Here is a 20,858-nt window from a genome sequence, read left to right as displayed (position 1 = left end):
TGCCTACCTCGTTTGTACTGCCCCGGGGTTAAACAGAAAAGGGAAATCCTGAACAAATGTTAGCAACATTTTTGTTTTTCTAGGTCTCACTACTGCCCTTAACTTTCCACACAAGCTCTCCCTGTCCTCGGACTCTTCTCCAGCCTGGTTTGCGGGTGGAGCAGTCAGGGCGGTTCCTGCAAGTAGGCACCGTAGACGGCCTCTTCCTGGGGCACATGCCCACGGAAGTAGGGCCGACCCTGGGGTCTTCCTAGGTTTTAAGCATTACCCTCTTCTCAATCACTAGGTTCTTGCAGGACCCAAAGGACAGCTATTTAGATTTTTTAAACGATGTTATTGCTGTCTGAGAGTGGCCAGACAGGTAGTGATTAGGGGAAATTGAAGGTGAGGACAGTAAACGTGGACTCTGTAGTTTCGTGTCTGCAAAGAGGATCGGCACGCACCACGCACTCTCTGGGCACCACTTTCCAAATACAGATCCCCCGAGAGAAGGAACATTTGTTTTCATCCTTGAACCCTTCTGAGGAGGGGTGGAGGCACCCGTGAGAGCCAGAGCTCAGGGCGACTTGTAGGGTGGGATCCGCTTCCCCAGTCGCCCACACCTGCCTCACCCACGCCCACGGCCTCCGCCGATGTGACACTGCGTGGGGTTGGAAAGCCCCGAGTTTCACTAGGCCTAACCACCGACCGCTTCGCAGACACAGCACGGAAGAGCTCTGCCTGGGTGTTTCCCTAGACAGCCTCTTGTTTTGATTTTGTAACTTCCAATCCGGCACAGTCCCAAGGCCAAGAGCTATTCCCTTGCAACGAGATGCGCCCCCTCATTCCCCACACACGCGAGTCACAGGCCGCATAAATCCAGGTGGAGACAGGTCTAGAAACACAGGTGCTATAAATACCCTAGTCTGGTGGGATGGCTGAGCTCGCAGACAGCCCCCCTCCCCAGACGCGCGCCCCTAAGCCCAGCACTTCCGGCCATCTCAGGGCAACCGGTGGATTCCTGGCGGTGGGAGGGGCAGACTTCATCTATACCAGAGGCCAGGCTTCCCTTTCTTTCCGCAGGGTCCCAGCTGGGCCTAACCTGAGCTTTTTTTTTCAACTCTGGACCCACTATTCTACCCTGGACCCCTAAACCCTAATCGCTTGCCCCTGCATCCTTTCCTTCCCCTGGTATTTTCAGAGGACCTCCAAGGGACCCAAGAAGGTTGTCTCCAAGAAATGCAGATGGAGTTTGTTTGGAATCCCAGCAACTCTGGAGACTGAGGCAGAAAGATGGCAAGCTCTAGACCTGCCTCAGCAACTTGGCGAGACCCATTATCAAAATTACAAAAAGGGGGGGGGGGGCCCGCTGGGGATGTAACTTAATAACAAAGTGCCCCCGGGTTCAATCCCCAGTACCAAATAAAAAAAAAAAAAAAAAAGGAAAGAAATTCAGACTGTGTCATTTGAAATGGGTGAGAGATGCTGCCAGTTGGTCGGAAGGCAACAACCTAAATCAGATTTCAAATTTTAAATAGTGATTCTAAATTATAGGTAGCATTTTTTGTGGGTGGAGGGGAGAAAAACAAACAAAAGCCAGTCTGGAGGCACAGTACACCTAACAGAGGGGAAGAAGAAGCTGAAAATATAGGCAATGTGGGATGGGCCCCCACCAGAAAGGAAAGTTACCCTCCCAGCAGGCTGTTTCCCACGAGATAAGTGGGACTTTATGAACTGGTTCTGCTGGGCTTGGGACTTGAGAGAATTCACTGAGAACAAAGGGTTAATGAGGTCCCACTGCCTGGGGCTAAGGAACTCCAACGCAGAAATTTCCCCTCGGGTATTTAGAGACCTGATGGCTTGGGGAAGGGTAGAAGGAGCAAGACAGGTTTAAAGATGAATGAAACAGATCTGAACAGTGTTCAAATGTGACTGTAAAAATAAGCTTTCACTAGATAAGTAAATCCCCATTTAAAACATAGTGGGTAAGTCTTCTAAAAATAAAGTCACATTCCTTTTCCAGTGTGGGAGCTTACTCTTTAGACACTGCTAAGGAAGCACTGTGCAAGCTCTATCTCATTAAATCCTCCTTAGAAGGTACTATTAACTTCTCATTTTACAGATTGAAAAACTGAATCAGAGAGGTTAATTAACTTGCCAATGAATTCACAGGTAGAGGAGAGATTTGAACTCAGGGAACTGATTTCAGAGGTCATAGTTTGATCCTATACTGTGGGATAATAAATTTGACTATTCTCTCTGAGGTGGAAGTGTGTCCCCTGCACTCCTCAGCTCTCTTTCACAATAATAATGCCTTACATTCCTCCTACAGACCTGAGCCAATGCATCCTCATTAAACTTGGTGACTTTCCTAAGGAACCCAGGTAACTGATGCGCTAGCATATGGAAGAAACTGCCCATAGAACAGGATTCCAAATGGACTGGATGGAAGTCACCAAGGCCAGAGTTAGTGCCAGATCAGCCCTTCCAGTGTGCTTTCAGCACCACAGGGCAGCCCAAATGATATTTTTGCTAAAAAGTCATCATAAAAGATCCATTGTGCTTAACAGAGCCAGATGTTAAAATATACAAGTCACTGATATTCCACCTTGGTCCACGGGCCCAGAGGACTCAATGATAATTTTATCTGGTTGTCCTCATGTTTTTTAAAAGTTGGATCAATTACCAGAAATTTTAATTTGGAAATTAAAATGCACAGAAATATCTAGATTTTTAGCTTCTCTCCCCCAAATCTGTTCACAGTCACATGTATTCTGTAGTTCACAGCAGTCCCATCATTCCATCCTGTCTCTTTCTCCCGCCTTGCTGGGGGACCCACCCCATCTCTATCACTAAAAAGCAAAGATTCACTGAAGGGGTCACTTTCGAGTCTTCACCATTCACAACCCAATTTGATAATCTTTTCCTGGGGGCTGATAAAGGGAAATTAATTGAGGTGAGTTAAGGAGAGAAAGCATGGCTCCCCCAGACAAGGGGTCAGGACATACCACAGCACAGCAGAGAAGATTTCTAGAGGTCTAGAAAACCACAAGATGAGAAATTGGTGTTCAGGTGGCTGTCATGAAACTAGAGTGTGTGACAGAAACATCACCTGCTTCCCAAGAGCTGGGCATCTCATTGTCCCAGCAAACACCAGGCTTTTCTTAGCATCCTGCACCCCTTTTCCTGCCCCTCTTCTGGAAGTGTCTTGGGTAATGGACAGAGGCAAAGCCTGGAGGTGATTATAAGGCTGCCGACTCAGGCTATGAGCGAGCCCAGAGGAATGGGCTTGGCTTGCTACCAGGGCAGAGCTGAGCCCAGAAGAGGAGTTGAATAAAGACCAGGTCCAAGTGATTAACCAGGGTCTGGGCAGCCAGGAATTGAAGCATGGTCTCATTCACAAAGGTGATGAGCAGCTGTGTTCTCTGAAACATGGACCACAGGAGCAAAAATCACCTTCCTCTAATTCAAAGGCTCTTCCTGCCAAAGCGGTTTATTGTGCAGGCAGAGAGCAGCAGAGTGAGGAAAGGTTTTGTATAAACATGTGGGATAAGACAGGGGCCTTAGGAGGACCTTCCTGCCTGACTTTGGGGCTGTGTTAACTTTCCTTAAATACCTGGGAAGGTTTCAGCTCTGAATATTTGATTGAGGACCTTTTTTGGCAGTGGCTCATGTGGCAAGGGTGTCAACAGAGCCCCGGATGTGTACTCTGGGGCAGGGAGTGGGGTAAATGTGATGAAGTACTTTTAGAGAAACAGGAAGTTCAATAATCAGAGAAAGGAAAATATATTATTTGGTCTCTTTTAAAAGCAGTGGATAGTATGGTAGAGTCAGAATTGTCACAATTGGGGGACTGGGGTTGTGGCTCAGTGGTGGAGCACTTGCCTAGCATGTATAAGGCACTGGGTTCGATTCTCAGTACCACATACAAATAAATAAAATGAAGGTCCATCAACAACGAAAAATAAATAAATAAATAAATAAATAAAAAGAATTGTTGCAATTGCTGGAAAAAAGTAAAAAATTAGAGAAAAGGAGTGGAGGAAGAGAGGGCCCTGCAGGGAATTGGATGAGGGGCAAATTCTATTCAGAGTGACTCCCATAATATTTCCCCATCATCAAGTGGAAAGGAATCCTAAAACTCCCTCTAAATCCCAATGTTCACAGCCTCACCACTATCATCTACCTTGCATCCAAAGTAATTAGTCTTAAAGTTGTGTCAGTCCCCAAATCTCCTTGGTTCAGGTCACCTCATATCCAGCTTGCTAATCCCCATGAGATTCCCTCTATTCTTTCCCTATTCTGTGCCCTTCTCCCTTTCTTCCCAATCCTCCCTCCTTTCCTTGGTTCCCTCTGAAACTCATAATCCATGGCTAGCAAAATTGCCTGGATCCTCAGTATATTCTCTGAGCATCTTTTCACATCTTTGCTTGGGACACCTGGCCTTCCCTACTTTCCCCACCATCTTCTCAAGGGAGGGGCCATTTTTCTCTCTCAGCCCTGTTACTAGACCTGGAAGTGAGAAAGGTGTCCTTCTTATTTTTCTTTGTGACTTTCAGAACTATCTCTCCCCTTCTCTGTAAGCCCTTGAGCCCCACATTGAATTTCATGTCATCAGTTTCTACAAGTGAATACAGTCTTCTGTCCCAGAAGTCATTTTTCTATTCTTTTAGATCCTGTTTTACTCGCACGTCCATGCATGCACACGCTCTCTCTCCAGTACTGTCTTACTCTGGTGATTTCAATATACATGTAAATAATCCTTCCAACACCCAAACTCCCAGTTCCTTGACTCCTCTCCAATGACCTTCCCTCCACTCAGCCCTTAGTTGTGATCACCTACAACAACCATCTCTTCACAATCTCATTTCTTGGATCCCACTCTTACTACAACCTCCTAACCTTCCATTTTACCTCCTCACCTGATCCCAACCATCCTTTGACCCCATCAGAACCTCCAATCTATTGATCCCACCACCCCTCACTATCGCCCACATTTTTGATGTTCCTACTCCCTTCCTGCAAATTTTGGTCAGTCATTATATAAACATCGCCACACTGCACACCCTCAACTCTTTGCCTCTTTTTCTTTGTCCTATCCACCTGGCATGATGATAGATTTAGTCCCATCCATTCTGTGCCTACTCCATACATCTATGCCTACAGCTGAACTCAGCTAAAGAAAAGCAGAACCCCGCTGCTTGATCTCATTTTAAATTCGTGACAATGAAATTCAAGCAGAACCTTCATTCTGCTCAGCAGCCATATTTCCCTGGTCTATTCACTCATTTTTTGCTCCTATATAGTTTCACACTTTGTTTTCTCAAACCTTTAACATCTCCTTCCCATTCCGACTCTCAGACGATAATTGGATTCTTCATTTCTTCCCCACTGGGAAAGCAGGAGCAACCAGAAGAGAACTCTACAGATTCCCACCAGCATGTTTATCCCCTGACAAATAGTGGCCTCTTGATACTTTGCCCTCTTCCGCCTATTACCCATCCATCAAAGCAAAGTCCTCCACTTGTGCACACAATCCAATCCCTCTCACCTACTCAAGGACATTCTTTGGCAATTCTTCCCTTTTTTCTTCTGTAATAAAATTGTTACTCTCTGCTGGGTCATTTCCACCAGCACACAAGCATGCTATTATTTTTCATATCTTAAAAACAACAAAGCCCTTTAATGACTGTACTTCCTTTGGCAGCCACTGCCCCATTTGTTTGCTCGCCTTTAGAGCAAGCTCCTCAAAATAATCCTTAACACTTGCTATATCCAGTTCTTCTCCTCCAGTTCTCTCTTAAACCAACCCCCATCAGGCTTAGATCCCCATTACTTCACAGAAATTGTTCTTGTCAAAATTACTGTGACTTCCATATTGCTAAATCCAGCGGTCAAGTCTAAGCTCTCATCTGACTGATTCACAGCATTTGATATGATTGCCTACTTCTTCCTCCTTGATAGAGTTTCTTCATTTGTGCTCACTTCAAAACTTCTTGTTCTCTGTGTTTTCCCCCAACCTCACCACCCCAATCTTCTTGCTCTTTTATCCTAGTTCGTCCTCTTTTCTCTGACCCCTAAATGTGCAAGTAGTTAGGACTCAGACCTCAGTTCTCAGTCCTTCTTTATCCACTATCCACCTCTTTTGATGATCTCATACAAATAGATGATTTTAAATACCATCAATATGCCCAGGAACTCTGCATTTATATCTCTAGCTCCAGACTTCTTTTAGGAACTCAAGACTCATATGTTTAATATCCAATTGCTCCGTGTCTCCAAACTCAAGCTAAAACTGAACTCCTGATGTACTACCCCAAATCTGATCTACCCACAGTCTTTCCATCCCAACTGTTGGCAACTCTTTTCTTCCAGTTGCTCAGCCCAAAATCTTAGTCATCCTTGACTCCTGTATTCCTCTCATGCACATATCAGATCTGGCATGAATTATTACTTCCTTCAAAATACATCCAAAATTCCAACCACTTTATTGCTACCATCTACTTAAAGCCACCATCATCTCTCAGTTAGGTTATTGCTATAGCTCCTATTGAATCTCCTTGCTTCTACTCTTACCTTCAACACAGCAGCCACAGTGATATATTCAAAATGCATCTCAGATCACATCACTTCTTCAATCAGAATTCTTCAGAATTCCCAGCCCATTTCTCTCGGGATAACTCTTTGTTATCTCCTCATTTCTCTCAGTGAAAAATCCAGTCTTTACAATGATCAGCAAGGTCCTACATTATCAATCCTCTCCACCCACCACTCACCTTTCTGTCTTCCTCTTCTGACACTCTCTTCCTCACTCATTCCAGCCTCCCTCCATATCGCTCGATCCAACAGTCAGGTCTAAACTCTCATCTCAGTGTAGAAGCATGCTCCCACCCGGGAGTCCTGCCTGAACACACTGATGAACTTTCTTATTCCTTCCGTGTTCCCATCTCACCTTCTCAGTGAGGCCCACCTTGGCCACCTGCCTTTTCCCCTACACTTGAATCCTGATTGCCCTTAAACTCTACACCCTTTTTTGTCCCCACAGCACTTATTCTAACATTTTATGCAACTCATTATTTGTTATGTTTTTTGCTGATTGTCTATCTTCTCCTCTGTAGGGGTCTTTGTTCAGTGTGTTCACAAATGCATTCTAAATGACCAGAACACGCCACATGACAGGAAGACAATACAGATGTTTTTAAATACATGAGAAGAATCCAGAGAGTTATTTCCTCAGTCAACAGAAGTGGCTAAGCTAAGAGCAAATGGGAGAACAGAACTAGAAAGAGAAACTGGAGCTGACCATGAAGACCTGATTCATAAGCAAAGTCAGACAAAATTGAAAGGAAAAACTGAGCTGTGTACCTGTGTACCTATAATTACCTGATGGATGGATAGATGGTGGGATAGAGAAAAGGAAAGAAAGAAAGAAAGAAAGAAAGAAAGAAAGAAAGAAAGAAAGAAAGAAAGATGGTAGATAGATAAAGATCTCTCATATGGTAGGTACTATAGTGATTTTATTTACTTCGCATAAGGTAAATAAAGGTCTGAGCCAATAACACTACTTACCCAGTTTCCATGATGGACAGTTGCTTTTCATAGCTTTCCCAGCCCTAGCTGAAATAATTACACAGTTCACAGAAAGGCACTAAAAGCAAAAGTGGAAATACCCCACAAGTGAGGTCTTTGAAAAAGAAACTCCTCTCTCCTGCTGTTCCCCAAATACCTTTTTGGTAGAGGATACTACAGTAGCTGATATTTGGGGCAGGCCGCAGGCACATTTCATCAGAATTCTGTGATCATTGGCTGCAGATGGGTTAACAGTTGGGCCTGCCTAGCCACTGTAACAGAGGTCTTCTGCAGGCTGTGTCTTTCTTTCCCACAGGGACTGCAGCCTCCAGGCTGGCTGCCAACAGATCCTTTCTCCAAAGATGCCAATGTTACGTAAGGAGCCTCTGCACACAGCATAAATCAAGTTACATGAGGAATGGGATGGGAAGCCCTGGGGCCACCAATGTCTCAAGGCTGTGTCATACCCTGAGGCCACAGCCCACTAAAGTCAGCACAGCTCTGGGGAGCACCATGGTCCACACTGCTGTGGGCTGCCTGCTATATGGCCCAAAACAGTGACCACCAGTCACAGGTGAGGCTGATTAGACAGACAGATTGCTACCATGTGTCTCCACCTGGCACCAGAGGTGTTCCATCCACAGGCACCGGCCTCCTCACTCTCCCAAATTTCAACTCATACCCCCACACCTACTCTCCACACCTCTTTCCAACACGTACACACAATGAAGCCAATCCCCTTGTGTGTGTATGTGTGTGTGTGTGTGTGTGTGTGTGTGTGTGTGTGTTTGTACGTACCAGGGATCAAACTCAGGGGTGTTTAGCCACTGAGCCACATCCCCAGCACCAGCCCCAACCTTTTTTTTTTTTTTTCCTGAGACAGGGTTTGGTTTTTGGTTTTTGGTGTGGGGAATTGAACTCAGCGCTGCTTAACCACTGACCCACATCCCCAGCCCTTTTTATTATTTTTTTTATTTTGAGGCAGGGTCTCACTAAGTTGCTTAGGATCTCACTAAATTGCTGAAGCTGGTTTTGAACTTGCAATCCTCCTTCCTCAGCCTCCCAAATAGCTGGGATTACAGGCATGCACAGCACTCAGCTCCTTTATGTATCAAGCACAAAAATTCCTGGCTCATTTCTGGTTCCTTCAGCTCTCAGTTCTTCCTGATTGTTAATCCTGATCAGCACAGCAGCAGAACAACTGGCCTGGAATAGTTCTTAGGCAGTAGTCAGGGAAACTGTGCACACTCGTGCAGGGATAGTATTTGACCCTGTGCCTCTCCCCCATACCTCTGCCCCATGCCCCAGAAAGAGGTTTGATATCTACATTCATCAGCATTTTCTCTCTAGGGGAGAAGGGAGTGACATGGGGAGAAGGGAATGAGAGGAATTGGAACAAGTCTGGGAAAGGAAGGAGGCGGAGGCTATTTTGATCTGCTCTTTGTGCTGATTGCAGATGCCTGCACTGGACAGTGCTTGGGTTATCAGCAAATTCTAGGGACATTCCCATGTCCGTCCAATGCCTAATCAGAAAAGAAAGTTGATGCTGAGCATGGTGGCACATGCCTGTAATCCCAGTGACTCAGGAGGTTGAGGCAGGGTGATCACAAGTTCAAGGATAGCCTGGGGAACTTTGCAATAACCTGTCTCAGAGTAACAAATAAAAAGGACTGGGGATGTAGCTCAGTGGTAAAGCACTCCTGGGTTCAATCCTCACTACCAAAACAAGAAAAGAAAAAGAAAAAGAAAAAAAATCTGGCCGTGACTAACAAGAGGGTAATACACAAAGTCAAAACAGAAAGGAGTCTCTGGACCCTGGACCTGGCTTGAAGCATTTAATGTGAAGTCAGGAGCTAAGGAAGAGAGGGAGCATGGAGTTGTCTTTGGGAAGACTTTTTTTCAATTACAAAAGTAATCAGAAAATGGTAATGAGGGGGAAATCAAAAATCAAATCAGATAACTCATATGTGGGATACAAGGTAAAAGGCCAAAAAGATGTTTGACCTTAGTTCTATAGATTTTCCCCCTTATTGCTGTAGGTGTTAGACCAAGGAAGGAAACATTAAATCAAGCAAATTTAATTTAGGTTTTGGTTCTTGATTTTTGGTGGGGTGGGGAGATAATTTCTAACTTTAGTCTTTAATATACTTACATATGTGGCAACTTTAAGAAGGGAAAATGGGATTTCCCCAAGTGTCTTTAACAACTGAACTCTTTTTTATCATGGAACACCTCTCTGGTGTCCCATGAGACACTATTAGGGACTAGAAAGGCACTAAGGAATTTTAAACTGAAAAGCAATACATGGGGAAATCAAGTTTTAGAAGCTTGACCTCATGGTAGAATGTAAACAGAAAAGAGCCTCGATGCAGGGAAAAATGATTGGATGATGGGATCAAGGCTCAAGACTGGGGTCTTGGGATGGAACTACAGCAGAGGATGGAGAGTAAACATGTTGATTGAGTGTAGAGTGTTCTCTTGGACTCCAGAAATGTATAGAAGAAGTCTTAGAGTTCCTGGATCTTGAAGGAGTTTGAAAGAGCATTAGTCAGGATTTTTATTGTAAGATAGAAATCAACTTAAACCAGCTAAAGCAAAAGGAACAATTTTTTTAAACCAGAAAGATTTATGGTGACAACATTTAAATATCCAGAAATAGATACAGAATCATATATGTTCTACTTACAAGAAACAGTTACCACCTCCTCTCTTCATTAAGTCATTTTGCATCAGACTCTATCACATACAACAGGTACAGAGCAGTCCAATAGATACTTACATTAGTGATTAAATTGTCTTATTCGGGGGATTTATAAAGTTACTCCCCTCCCCTGCTTTTAAATTAGGGAATCCAAGCATACAAAATAGAAGAATAGCAAAATGGATTCCCATATATTCTCCACTTAGATTTCAGCACTCGAATAGCATACTTTCTTTCTCTCTCTTCCTCCCTCCCCATTCCATCCCCCTTCTCCCTCTCCCTTCCTCTTTCTTCCTTGCTCTCTCCTTTGCTGCATTTTAGATAATATTTTAGGCAACATAACACATTAAATATTTCAACATATGTATATATATATTCTCCTATAAAGACACAATGACACTATCACACTTAAGAAAATAAATAATTCAATAAATTCTAATATTCAGACCTTTTTTTTTTTTTTTTTTTTTTTTTTTTTTTTGCGCTGCTGAGGATTGAACCCAGGGCCTTAGTGCTTGCAAGGCAGGCACTCTACCATCTGAGCTATATCCCCAGCCCTCAGACCATATTTAAACTTCCCCAATTTTTCAAGTGTGTCTTTTATAGATTTTTATTTATCATGTAAGGGTCTAATCAAGATTTTCCCTTTGACTTTGATTATTATATCTTTTTAGTCTATCATTCTTACATATCTTTTAAAATTTTTAAAGTGACGTTGACTTTCTGAAGAGTCCAGGAAAAGTAGTAATAAGGAATGTACTTTAGTTGCTGTTTCCACATTTAACTGGTTTGTCTGGTCTCATTTAATGTGTTGTTCTAACTGGTGAAATGTTAATAAATTGAAAGAGTTAAACTCTTAACTATATTCAGTTCAATTTTCTTTTGCAAGAAGGTTTTAGTGCTGCTGATATGGCCAATTTCGTAGGGCGCTTATCTTGCATACGGAAAGACCCGGGTTCGAATCCCCAGTACCGCGGGATGAGGACCAAAAAAAAAAAAAAAAAAAAAAAAAAAGAGAGAGAAAGAAAAGAAGGTTTTATAGGTGAAGCAATCTTATTCTTAGTTTCTTTTTATATTAGTACAATTTCCCTCTGTATTTAGCAATATATGTACCATGGAAATGCTAAAATTCTTCTATAAAGAAGAGTTGTCCATCTTATCTTCCTCCCTCCATCCCTTCCTTCCTCCCTCCTTTTTCCTCCCTCTCCCTCTTTAAAGCTTAAGTTTTAGGTTGAAAACTTAGTTTTTGTTTTCAAAAGGAACATTTTTAAGGGAACGAGAATGCTTTACAAAGGACTGGATCTGTGTACTGGAAATCTGACAAGAGTCCCCTATCCGGCTCAGCTTCTCTGTTCTCTTTTTCCTTTTCTCCATTGCTTCCTCTTTTCTTCAGTCTCCCTTCTTCTCTTCCATCCCCAAATTTTGTGAAGAAAAATGGCTTCCCTGAATGTCCATGTCACACTAAATTTTCTCCATCTCTCCTTCCCAGTTTCAGATATCCAGTTTAAAGAATCTAGTTGATCCAGCTAGGGACACATTTAGTTATGACCAGAAAAGTAGGTTTTAAAATACAAGCATTGGTGTAGGAGATTTACCCTGGGAATTGTAGCAGGAAAGGGCATCTGCTATGAAGAGATACTGTGGCCAAATTGAAAGTATGTTTCTGAGTAGGGCATGGTAGAACACAACTGTAGTCCCAACCACTAGAGAGGCTGAGGCAGGAGGATTGTAAATTTGAGGCCAGCCTCAGCAACTTATCAAGACCCTGTCTCAAAAATATTTTTTTAAAAAGGCTGGGGATATAGCTCAGTGGTAAAGTTCCTCTGGGTTCAACCTCCAATACAAAACAAAAAGAAAAAAGAAAGAAAAATAAGCAAATATAATTCTGGAAGAGGAGTTGAGTGGGAGAAGATTAGGGGTGAATGAATGGATGACTAAAAAGCTTTAGAGCAACTTTATTAAACAGTCTGTATTCTTGTCCCTTTCCCAGACTCCTTTAGTTCCCAAGTCCTGAAAGAATCTATGGATAAAGGAAGCCAATTCTGCAGTGGTTGAGAACACACACTCGGAGATTAAATTGCCTGGATGGTCAGTCATCCCTTAATGATGGCATACTTCCTGAGAAATGTATCATTAGACAATTTCATCATTGTGCTATGATCATAGTGTACTTTCAGAAACTTAGGTGGTATAAGTCAATTACTCAAAGTGGCCTCTTGATGCAATCAAGATGCAGAAAACACATGTATGAGATTGCTGCTGTCAAAACACAGCTTATATATTTTATGGTATACTTTTTTTAAACACAGAAGGGGTTTGCTTTAAGATAATCATAAAATATATAGCAGAGTAAATATATACACCAGTCATTGATTATCATTATAAGTATTATATACCGTCCATTAGGATATATGGTACACTTTGATACAACTGGCAGCGTCGAAGGTTTGTTCACACCAGCATCTTCACAAACATGAGGAATGCACTGTGCTATGATGGTATGAAGGCTACGGCATCACTAGGTAACAGGAATTTTTCAACTTCATTGTAATCTTAGGGGACCACCATCATATGTGTGGTCTATCACTGTCTGAGACATGGCTGTGCTGTGCATGCCTATATTTTGGATCTTGACCTTAAGGATTTGGGCACATTATATAACCTCCCTGAGCCTTAGGTTCCTCATCTATCCTATGGGTATCATCAGGATTAAATAAAATAGTTGGTGCAAAATACACAATGCACACAGTAAGTTAATGACCTAGTATTTTTAAATGAAAATAACTGATGGCACTGTAATTTGCATTAGCAGACACAAATACCTTTGAAAAACTGAGCAAAAGAAATATGAATGGGCACTCGGGGCCAGCGTCAGCTTGGTTCTCCTGCTGTCCCTGCAAACGTGGTCTCTGGCGTAGGAGATTTGGGGAGAAAAATAAGATCTTGTGGCGCCAAAAGGACTTTAGGGATCATGGGTCATTTGGGCCCATCATGTTCCCTTTTGTTCCTAGAGGATTTAATATCTACCTACCCATCAAATGGCCATGATTTGGGAGAGAGAAGACAAGAAGAATTGCTTTCAGCTGGCTTCGTCTTTAAATAACCAGGGGTGCAAAACTTTTTAAACGCAAAGGAGACCATGTGTAAAACATTAGTTAAACTCAGATATAAATCTAGTCTCTGACCAGTCCAGAGCTGATCAATATGCTTTTCTACTCTCTTTGAACTTTTAGTTTTCTGGCAATAACAAAAAATCCTAAATCCCATCCAAAACCATAGTCCAGACAGCACAACTTCGATACTCCCCTCCCTTCTGTCACATATTGTTGACAGAACTACTCTTGTTACCACATTCATTCCAGTGGTGATTCAAATTCTTCTGCAAAAAAAGGGGGGGGGGGGACTTGAAAGAGAAAATTGCTCTTTCAATCACTTAATAAGAAATTCTGCACAAACAATATGCAGCTATGAATATGGGTTTGCTCAGCCTTGTGGATGCCTTTTTCTCATTTATTTTCATTGAAAATTGCAATGAACTAATTTAAATAGCAAGGTAATCTGAGATGGAAAATCACCCATATTTTGATGAACATACAGACTGGGCTGTTTTAAGCACATCAAAGACTTTTTAAAACTACAAATTCGTACATATGTGAGATGTACTTGTTTAACTGTGAAAGTTTTAAGGAAAACTAAGCTGCTCTCTTCCTTTCCAAAAATCAAGTATTTGATTTGGAAAAAAAAAAAAAAAAATGCACTTTGATTTACAAAGCAGAGGGGGAAGTAAGTAGTGGGTGAGAAAGACCCGCCCAGAGACTGCAGCCAGCTTCCCTAGGAAGATTCATGACCATGCCTCAATACTGTCCTGCAATTTCGTTCCAACAGATTTTACTGTAACTCTAAATCATTAGAAGCAACTGCTGCTGTTCCCAGTGCTATCTTTGCCTCAAAAAGAGGAAAATTCAGGACATGTGCTCTAATCCCCTCACTATCTGGGAGAGAAATCAGCACGTTTGTCATAAGAATTGAAGAACATCAGCTGAGTAGTATGCTAAACATGAGAGTTTCATACCTCAGTATCACATAGCTTTTGAAAATAAATCAAGTGAGCACACACAGAGGTGGGTGAATTCAACAGTAATAAAGTGGCTTAAGCTAGTTTAATTGAATATAACCTACAAAAACCATTCTAATGCTGGGTGTGGTGGCATGCATCCTCAGGAGGATGAGGCAGGAGGATGGCAAGTTCAAAGCCAGCCTCAACAATTTAGTGAGGCCCTAAGCAATTTAGAAAGATCCTGTCTCAAAATAAAAGCTAAAAAATACTAGGTATGTAACTCAGGGATAAAGTGCTCTTGGGTTCCATCCCCAGTACAAAAAAAAAAAAAAAAAAAAAAAAAAAAAAAAAAAAAAAAAAACTATTACTAATACTTTCAAGTAAAAGGTAAGAAAAGCCAAGCATGGTGGAACATGCTTTTAATCTCAGCTATTTAGGAGACTGAAGCAGGAGGATCAAAAGTTCAAGGCTGACCCCAGCCACATACAGAGAACCAATCTCAAAATACGAAGGGCTGAGGATGTAGCTCAGTGATAGGGCACCCCTGAGTTCAAATCCCAAGTACCACCCCACACCAAAAAAAGTAAGATAAATCCAAACTTTTTTTGGTATTGGGGATTGAACCCAGGGGTGCTTTACCACTGAGCTACATCCCCAGCCCTTTGTATTTGTATTTTGAGACAAGGTCTTGCTAAATTGCTTAGGGCCTCACTAAGTTGCTGAGGCTGGCTTTGAACTTGAGATTCTCCTGCCTCAGCCTCCCAAATCTCTGGGATTATGGGCATGCCCCACCGTGCCTGGCCCATCAGATTTTTTTAATGTTCTGGGCTATGTCCAACAAGTGAATCCTTCCTCTTACCAGATGTCTAGACATTTATATAAGGCAGGGTGGTTATATCATGGAGAGGGTAATCACGGGCAATGCTCATACCGTGTTCCTGTTTTTGACTTGAATGGACTTCTCCATTAGGGTTGTTGTTCCTCCACAGTGCCTCTGGGATGAGAGGACTTTGAATGGGTCATCTGCCTTGCAACTTAGCTAGCAGCACGGGCATAACCCATTGCCAGGGAGAAGCTGGTTAGAAATGCAGAATCTTGGGTCTGCCCAACTCTGACTGACTCATAAACTGCATTTTAATAATATCCCCAAGTGATTCACATGCACATGAGAGGTTAAAATATGCCACTCTAAATGATTCCTCTGCCTCTGAGCAAAATTGAACACAATGGCTAAACCAGTCTCATGCAACCTGTCAGGTTCTTAAAAGAATGTCCTGTTTGAGTCATTGAGAGGAAAGGGGAAATATGCTTATTTAAGGAAGTCTTGCATAACATAACAAAGTTAGCAACTTCTTTAATACATTCAAGTACCTATTCTTGGAAGCCCTGCCGATTAGGTCGAAGGAAAGAGCAGCAGAAAATGGAGTGGGTTCAACGAGCAAGCTGGAATAAAGTAAGGGTAGCACAGAAGCTGAGTCTGTGAGGGATGGGAGGAATAATTTCACCAAATTATCAGATCCAAAATTGGCTGAACATGTGAATGATTTATTGCTCTGGAAGCTTAAGAACTTGAGTCTCTTGCTGCATTTCATTTCAGATTAGTAATTTTTATCTAGTGCTTTGCTGTGGTTTAAAATGAATACCCTGGAATTAGTAAAATGAAATTATCAGATGATTTGTATGCTCATTCACTAGTTATCTTGTAAGTTTCCTATTTGTAACAGGACTGGAATTTAGACAATAGAAAACTCTACTAACAGGAGCTCAACATGTAGGCCCCAAACTGAAGGATTTGGGATAGTTATATGTGTGTGTTCCAGTGATCCTCAAATGTAACTGCACTTTAGAATCACCTGGATAGAATTTTTTTAAATGACTTGCTTGAGGTATAACTGACATATAATAAGTCACATATATTTAAGTATACAACTGAGTTTTGATATATATTACATATCCATGAAACATTATCACAATCAAGTTAATCACCCTCAAAATTTCCTCATGCCGTTCATACTACCTCCCCCATCCTGCAACCACTGATCTGCTTTCCATCACTATAGATTATATTGCATTTTGCAGAATTTTATCTAAGCAGAGCCATACAATATATACTCTTTCTTTGGGTGAGGGGTGTCTACCTTCTTTCACTCAGTATAATTGTTCTGAGGTTTATCCATGTTGTTCTATGTATTTAGTTTGTCCTTTTTATTGCTTAGTAATACTCATTATATGGATGAATTATAACTTGTCCATTCACAATTGAAATTGAAGGACATTTGGGCTATTTATATTATTTTTTAATTTTTTTTTCCAGTACTGGGGATTGAACCCAGGGGTTCTCTACTACTGAACTACATCCCCAGGCCTTTTTTTTTTTTTAAGTTATTAAAATTTCAAGATGGGGTCTCCCCAAAATGTTCATCTGGCCTAGAATTTGCAATCCTGCTGCCTCAGCCTCCCAAGATACTGGGTACCACCCCACCCAGTTTCCCTTATAGTACTTTCCAATATCTGTGGAATCTGTAGTGATGTCACTTCTCTCATCTTTTTTTTTGGGGGGGAGGTACCAGGGATTGAACCCGGGGGCACTTGACCACTGAGCCACATCCCCAGCCCTATTTTGTATTTTATTTAGAGACAGGGTCTCACTGAGTTGCTTAGCACCTTGCTTTTGCTGAGGCTGGCTTTGAACTCACAATCCTCCTGCCTCAGCCTCCCAAGCTGCTGGGATTACAGGCATGTGCCACTGTGCCCAGCTCTCATTCCTTTTTTTTGTTTTTTAATATTATTTTAGTTGTTGATGAACCTTTATTTTTATTTATTTATATGTTGTGCTGAGAGTCAAACCCAGTGCCTCACACATGCCAAGCGAGTGCTCTACCACTGTGCCACGAGCCCAGTCCACCAGCTCTCATTCTTGATGTTGATAATTTTTGTCTTCTTTTCCTTGTCTGTCCAGCTAGAAATCTATCAATTTTATTGATCTTTTCAAAGAATTGTATTTTAATTTCATTGATTTTTCTCTATTGTTTTTGTTTTGCATTTTATTGATTTCTTCCCTGCTCTTTATATTATTTACATTTGACTTAGTTTTCTCTTTTTCTAGTTGTATAATGTGGAATCTGAAGCCATTGGTTTGAGACCTTCTTATTTTCTAAGATAAATAAATTTCCTTGCAAATATGTTTTAGATGAATCTCACAAATTTTGGTATCAAGCATCTTCATTTAGTTCCAACAATTTCCTAATTTCCCTTCTGATTTCTTCTTTGATTTATGGATTATTTAGAATTACATAATTTTGTATCCAAATAATTTAATATTTCCCACATATTTTCTGTTATTCATATTTAGTTTAACTCCACTATGATCAGAAAACACATTTTGTCTCATTTGAAACTTTTAAAACTTCTTAAAGTTTATTTTAGGCCTAGAAAATGGTCTATCTTGGAAAATTTTTTGATGGTCTGGGGATATAGCTCAGTTGGTAGAGTGCTTGCCTCATAAGCACAAGATCCTGGGTTCAATTCCCAGTACCCCTCCCCCCCGCTGCAAAAAAAAAAGGTTTTGAAATCTCTAACCATAATTGTGGATCTGTTTATTTTTCCTTTATGTTTCGTAACATCCCTATGCCAAAGCCACATACCATATCTATTAATTCAGAATCTCTGGGGACATGATCCAGGCATCAGTATTTCCTTTCTTATAGTTACCAAAGTGATTTCAATGTGTAGCCAAAGCTGTGAACTGCTCCTTTATAAGATCCATGGTATGTATTCAACAGATTCGGGAAATAAGCAGTTAAATCCCCTAGATGCTAAAAACTGTGTTGAATCATTTCCAACACTTTACGTCGTCTAATCTTTATACCTTCCTTTGAAGTGGGCATTATTCACTCTCATTTTACAGAAAATGAAATTGAGTGTTGGACAATTGTTCAGGATCACACATCTGATTAGATCTAGCTGGGGATGTAAACCCAGTTTTCCTAACTCAAAATTTATTGCTTTGCTATATATTTGTATATCATAGTTGTGTCCATTACATTCTGTGAAGTGTGTTTATTGAATTGAAGTTTACCTGTAGTTCTCTAAACACTGTGTGCAGGAGCCACATCTAACCCAACCCTCATAATTTTCACTGGACCTGCCGCAGTGTCTGCACTGTGGAGATGATTCTACGGTTTTTCTTTTTCCTCTTGAATGATCTAAGTATCTGGGTTCTGCTGACCACATAGTAGTCATCCATCTGCCTTTTTCATGGTCCATCCATAATCTAGGGTTTCACCTGACATACATGCTCTTCTCCAGAAGACCTTCTCAGGCTATAGACCCTCAGCCTGCTTCACTCTGTGAATGCATGACACCGGGAGCCCAGTTTTACCCTGAACTGTGCCACAAGTTCAGGAGGAGATTATGAGGACAGCTTGGGGTGGGTGCATCTGCTGTGTAAAGGTTATCTCATTTTTGTGATTTCAAGTGCTGGTACTCTATGATTAATTAACTTGGCCAAGGAATAATTTTTAAAAATCAGGAATGATTTGAACCATTTTTCCGGGTGAATTGCTGAGCTACTGCCAGGGAAAGAATAGGTTAAAAAAAAAAAAAAAAAAAAAAAAAAACGGACCACCAATGTTTTAGAGACAATGCACCGTCCAAAGAGTGAGAAAGGTTAATGAGGTGCCTCTTGGGCCTTTCTCTCTCCCTCTCTCTCTCTTTTCCTCTCTCTCTCATACACACACACAGAGAGCTATCCTCAGCTTCAATATAGACTAATGAATCCTGTGAGTTTGTTTCTTTTCATGAATATTCAACATTACAAGTCTTTCCCCAGAAAAACTACCTTCTTTGATCCATTTTCTGTACCTGTTATCTTTAGATCCCTTTACCTGACTCCCTTCATTATGGATAAGTCACATCTGATCTCAAGACTTTATAGTTGTTGATTTAACTTTCTCTATGTTTTTAATGTTTTCTCAGTAATTGCCCAACTTAAAAAACAACCGCAAGAAACTACACTTTGGGTATTTTTAAGGAATTATTTATTACAAAAACAGGTCTACAACAACATAAAAATTTCTTTTCCCACAGGGTTGGGGATCAAACCCAAGGTTTTGTGCATGCTAGGCAAGCACTCTACCACTACACCCCCAGCCCTACACTAAAAGTATTTAAAAGGAAAAACACCACCCACATTTCTGCTACTTACCAAACCACTTTCTCTTTCCCCAAATTTATTTTATCTTCAGTCAAATGTGGAAATAGTTTACAGAAATATAAAGTTCATACAATTTTTTATTTGTTCTTTTTAGTTACACATGACAGTAGAGTGTATTTTGACATAGTACACATACTTCCTATTCTTGTGGTTATACATGATGTAGGGTTACACTGGACATGTATTCATATATGAACACAGGAAAGTTATGTCCCATTCATTCTACTGTCTTCCTGTTCCCATCCCCACTCCCTTCTCTTCTTTTCCCTTTATCTAATCCACTGAACTTCCATTCTTCCCTCCCCCACCTGAGTTCATATTATTTCTGTATTTCCCTCTTTTTGTTTAACGTCACTTAATAAACACTTTTCCTTGTCCTTGCATACTCCCCCTATATATCTTCTTCTGTGTCTGCATGGTTTTTCAAGAATATACCTTCATCCATTTAACCACTTCCCCTGTGGTTGTGAATTAACTTGTTTCAGTTTTCTCTATCATATGTGATTCTGCTATAAACATCTAATCTACAGAAATATTTTCCTCTTCTTGAGAATTATTTCTATTGTAGAAAGTTCCAAGAGTGCTATTAGCATGTTGAAGAGCTTGAATGATTTTAAGGGATGCTAAGACCTTGAAGTGGCAATGAAGTTCATAGCCCATGCCCTATCTTGATTTGTAAAATGAATTATGGCACAGGAGGGCCAAGAAACTTCTCAACACGGCACTCACTCTCTGTTCTCACGCCTCAGAATGATTCAAGATTAATCCGTCTATATCATCTTATTCTTTATTCCACTAAAACCCACAAAGAAAATTCTCCATTTCCTTCCACAATTTAAATGACGAGCTTGCAGGATAAGCCCTGAGAAACTCCAAAACAAAACCATGGAGCAAACCAAAGACCCACTTCCTGAGATAAATTTTGTCTTAGAAATGAATTAAAGAGCACAATGTGTGTGGCAGGCAGGGCTGTGGGAAGGGGGTTCAGGTCAGATATGATTGGAACGCCAGTGTCACAGTTGTCTCCTGTAAACTGGTCTCTGAGAGCTGGGTCGAGGCAGCCAAGTTGAAAGCCAAACACAGACAGCAGCTGTTGAGGATGTAGTTAGTCTCTGGACAGAGTGGATAGGGAGCTGGGTGTGGTCACCCAGAAGCCAATTTCCACCCCACCCTCCAGGCCCGGTGACTAGGGCCTATACAAGAGAACTCCCCATGTTGCATTCCAGTTCTCCTGGCTGGGCTTAGTGACAATGCCACAGACTGGCTGCAAGCTGCCTGATGGCACTGCATGCCTCTCCCTTAATGGTATCCCCCCTAGAAGACATGGAGGCTTCTGA

The 20,858-nt window shown here is 41.4% G+C and overlaps 1 non-coding gene across 1 annotated transcript; it reads left to right on the top strand.

Moving 5' to 3' along the window:
- Window positions 1-17,773: 17,773 nt before the first annotated feature.
- Window positions 17,774-17,846, top strand: Trnam-cau (transfer RNA methionine (anticodon CAU)). The gene has a single exon. It is a non-coding gene; the product is annotated as a tRNA-Met (tRNA).
- The last annotated feature ends 3,012 nt before the right edge of the window (window positions 17,847-20,858 follow it).

This window comes from Sciurus carolinensis, chromosome 13, assembly GCF_902686445.1.
Source record: "Sciurus carolinensis chromosome 13, mSciCar1.2, whole genome shotgun sequence".
Classification (NCBI taxonomy): Eukaryota; Metazoa; Chordata; class Mammalia; order Rodentia; family Sciuridae; genus Sciurus; species Sciurus carolinensis.
The sequence above is the reverse complement of the archived record's forward strand: the minus strand, read 5'-3'. Positions and strand labels throughout refer to the sequence as shown.